The sequence below is a fragment of the Triticum aestivum genome, chromosome 4B (genome assembly GCF_018294505.1).
Source record: "Triticum aestivum cultivar Chinese Spring chromosome 4B, IWGSC CS RefSeq v2.1, whole genome shotgun sequence".
Lineage (NCBI taxonomy): Eukaryota > Viridiplantae > Streptophyta > Magnoliopsida > Poales > Poaceae > Triticum > Triticum aestivum.
In genome coordinates, this window is record NC_057804.1 from 590,531,331 (window position 1) to 590,535,992 (window position 4,662).

Below are 4,662 nucleotides of genomic sequence, written 5' to 3' on the forward strand. Positions count from 1 at the left end.
CTGGATTTAGGGGTGTCCAGACGGTTGAATTTGGGAAGTCTCAGACGTAAGAGAGAGAAATCAATTGCGACCTTGAAGACAACCATAATCATTTGTTTGATTCACTATTGCCGGTAGCAAAGCACGGGCATTTTACTAGTAGTATTTGGAATTGAATGAAACCACTTGGGCGGCTAGAGCTTTAGCGTGTAGTGCAATTGTGCAATGCTGCATGTGACTATTTGAGCCATGATGTCCTAATGTTGATAATGTTATTTGAGCTATTTTGTTTCCTTACAAGGCATTTGTTTGGTGTTGCAGGTTGCTAAAGAGATCAATTCAGAGGCCAAGTCTCAAAATCATTCCATATCTCAGCCGGTAAGTGAATAATAATATGCCAAACATCTAGACTTGTCTATCCTAATATGTTTATGACAACTATCATTAATATGTTTATGACATATCAATCAATCATACCTTATGTGCCCATTTCTTCAAACATGATCGGGGATCCTTTACAATTCTATGCACACTACTAGTTGCCTAACCATCCTTGTATAAAAGTGGCAATACACTTGTTTTGACCTTGTGTTAGCTAGTTGGGCGACTCATGTTCTAGAGAAGACAAAAGCAGATATCTAGTATATTCATTTTACTATTCTCTTCTAGTTGTAGTATTATCTACTCCCTCCATCCCATAATAAGAGATGTTATTGCATATCGGTTGTAATAACAACTTATATTATGATACGGAGAAAGTATCTATGATTTATATATTGTGGATGTTTTTTTCCAGTAAATGACTTTGACAGAGGCCCACGAAGGGTTAAAGAACAACACGAGGAGAATAAACAACAAAATCGTACAGAATGGCTCAAACCATCTTGTTCATATAGTTCTCTTCGCCGTTGGCCGTTTATTTTCTGGTATATCTCGCCTCCCAATTCCCTCTTTAACAATAACATGCACCAAATTGTTGTGTCTGTATTCCCCACAGCTGTGCCCGTGGCTATGAAAAACTGAAGGAGTACTCGCTAAGCGTTATGGCAACTTCAGCATTGTAAGTCAAGATGGCAACGGGGACTAAACCCATCGGGTTTTGCCTTCCCAAACCCATCCCCATGAAAAAATCGCAAGCCCATCCCCGTCCCCGTCACCGTGCGCGGGGCTATAGCTCTTTGCCCGTCACCGTGCGCGGTAGATTTCCAGTCCTTATTGCTTAAATATACCAATTTCCCCGTGTGAATTCTAATGGACAAGTATTGCTGCTTCATTCTTTCATTGAGATAATATAGATGTCAATTACTGTTTACTCTTCGATCGAGATGCTAATTTCTGAAAGTTTAACTGTTACAAGGGATGTACTAAGACACACACCACACTCCAAGTTCGATGTCTCTAGTGTGCTCAGCTTTTCCACTGTATCAAGAAATCAGCTGAACTTCTGCTATCATGTCACAGAGACAGCAGTCAGCAGAAGAGTTCCACTCCCACATATGAAAAGCAGAACTGCCAACATTCTACTGTACTCATGGGCAAGAACTGAACATTTATGAACTGTAACCTTCATATTAACTGAATAGTAGAAACACTTAATTTGTCTATGCTACCTAAAATGAAACAATATCGTACAGTGTATGAAAAGGCAAAAAGAAAATTTACTACTTCCCTCTGTTCCTAAATATAAGTCTTTGTAGAGATTTCACTATAAACCACATACAGATGTATATAGATACATTTTAGAGTGTAGATTCATTCATTTTACTCATTTTGCTCCATATACAATTCATAGTGAAATCTCTATAAAAACTTATCGTATTTAGGAACGGAGGGAGTATACTATACACCAGCATATCAGCCATACTACATGCACAATTGCAGACAAAACTTGTCTGTCTTCAAGGGGCAGCCAGCTCGAGGTCTTCCGTTTTGCTCGCCACCTGCTGCTGCAGCAGCTCGCTCTTCTGCGCCTCCACCTTCTTCTGCTGGACCTTCTCCCCGTACATGTAGGAGGCGAAGCCCCAGAGGGAGAGCACGAGCGCGATGCCCTTTGGCCCGTCGAACTTCTCGTGGAGGAACATGACGGCGAGGATCTGGGAAAGCGGCAGGAGGACGGCGATCATGATGCCGGCCAGGAGCGAGGAGGCGCAGGTGATGAGCCCCATGATGCCCAGATTGAGCAGCTGCCACGACACGGCGTCCCACACGAGCACCAGGTAGTAGTTAGTCTTGCCGAGCCCGAACGACGCCGCCTCGCTCCGCAGCGCCCCGAAGTCGCCCTTGATGGCCATGCCGAGCAGGCACACCATCGTGCCGGCGGCGCCCAACACGGCCTGCATCTGCATCACCGTGGAGTAGGGAGGCGGCGCCCTCGCGGCGGGTCCCGTCCGGGCCCGTATCGCTCCATGGCGACCTCAAGGAGCGGCAGCGAGCCCGGCGAGCGCGGCTGCCGCGATGGCCTCGCAGAACCCGGCCCAGTACGTTTTGGATGCCACGCCCGCTGGCTTCCCGGCTCCTGGCCCGACTCTGAGCACCGCCGGACCGATGGTGAGCAGCAAGACGGCGTTGGCCGAGAAAGGCGTGAAGCGGAGCCCGACGAAGAGGAACGCGAACACGGCGGTGAAGGCGAGCTGCGTCGCCAGCAGCAGCGACGACGTGGACAGCGGCAGCGCCTGCGACCCCATCGCGTACACGTAGCAGGACACGGCGTAGAACCCGCCGAGCACGGCGGCCGCGCCGACCAGGCGGGGCGGGAGGAGGAGGTTGGCAATGCCGTGGCGGCGGCCGTGGAAGAGAGAGACGCACAGGGGCGGGAGGAGGAGGGGCCAGCCGGAGATCTGGAGCAGCGCGGAGAGCCATAGGCGTTGCCCGCCGTGGACGAAGTAGACCCGCAGCAGGAGCGGCCCGCCGGCGCCGACCAGGATGAGGCAGGCGCTGAATATGACCAGCGGCGACGGCCGGTAGCGAGCCGGCGAATCTGTCGAGGCGGCTGTGGCGCCAGGCGGCGAGGCGATTGGTGTCTTCGCTGCTTCTTGCATGGCCGAACTGGTACTGGCAGTTATGGTTGCCATGACGTGTTCTAGCCCAGCTAGAAGTATGTGTACTGCTACTTTGGCTTACGAGTTTGGTTTCGGCTGGCTCCTGTTTGTTTAGATGCTCAAGATGGCGATGAGTTGTGTGTATTGTTACATGACAGGCTTGTAGGGTTTATATAGGAGCAGGAAGATGTTAACAATGAGTTCGACCCAAAAAAGCTAATTAACTACACAAATTAGTTATTGGGTCAGTGAACATAATGGAAGGAGGAGAGAAGTACCCATGTACTCCTTCTGTCCGAAAAAGCTTGTCCCTCAAATGAATGTAGCTAGCCTGTTGAAGAATTCGTCCAATTAACCTGTTAACTTGTCGATTAATCCCTACTCATAAGATCAGCGAGTAGCCAATAAACTAATAAATCAGCCGATTAATTGATTAAATGGTCGATTAACCTACCGATTAGCCTATTAATCCCCTACTCGCCAGCCAACCGAGCAGCTACCAGTTAACGATTTCTTCAACAAAGACCAAGTTAGTGCTAGATACATCCATTTGAGAAACATCCATTTGAGAAACAAGATTGGGACAAGTTTTTTTGGACGGAGGGAGTAACAGTTAACAATGAGCTCTTCGGTCTATATGTTATGTTCTCAACTCCAGTATATCTGTCCCGGAGCGCTGCCAATAATGGCAGTGGTATGTATTACTCCACCTGCATTCATTTTGATATTTTTCATGCATGTTTAATATTCATTAGTCCTAAAATGGAGCAAGAGTTAGACTATTTTCTACGAGAAGAAGATGAGGTGGCATGAAGCCTTGAGGGGCGAGGCCAAAACGAAGGCAAAGGGGAGAAATATTCGACAACGTTTTTCTTGTTTTCGGCCAGATGACAAGGAACATGTCCATTTCGTGATTGAATTGAATTGCCAAAAAAAACATAAAAGAATAAGGCGACGCGACACAAAGCTCCGAGGCCGAGTCCGAGAAGAGGGCTCGCCGTGACTTCGTCTGAGACAAGTGGCGGGGAAGATACGAGGGAGACGATGGAGATGAAGGGGGGAGATGGATGACACCATTTTCTTGTTTCCAGAAAACTGATAAATAGCCCATCCCATTTTGGCGATTGAATTGAATTTGCAGAAATACATAAAAGCATTAATCTCCTCCATGCGCCCTTTTGCGTGTTCCACACACATGATCTTCCACTCGTAGCATGCTACTGCAATCTTCCTTAGGATCACATGTAAACAAAGCCAAGTGTTCTTGTTAAAGCACAGATCATTCCTGCATCTTCTGATAGCCCAAAGAGTAGCAGCATGAACAAGGTTATTTGCTTGGTTCTTTTTGTTGCTAACCCACCATCTAACCACACTTTCATAAGTGACACGGGCATCAATGCTAGTAAGAGGGCTGATAATTTTCCAAACTTTAATAACAATCACATTGTCAAAAACATGTGTATGCGCATGATTCCGTTTCACAACAGAAAAGGCAAGGGACATCGTCCAAATGTTGTCTTTTGACAAGCTTATCCCTAGTAAGCAGTTTGTTATGAGAAAGAAACCATAAAAATATACTTCCTCCGTTCCTAAATATATGTCTTTTTAGAGATTTTAATATGGACTACGTATGGATGAATATAAA

At 46.8% G+C, this 4,662-nt stretch overlaps 1 pseudogene; it reads right to left on the minus strand.

Annotated features, from left to right (window-relative positions):
* Window positions 1-1,780: 1,780 nt before the first annotated feature.
* On the minus strand, window positions 1,781-3,141 carry LOC123089300 (purine permease 3-like; annotated as a pseudogene).
* Window positions 3,142-4,662: the final 1,521 nt, after the last annotated feature.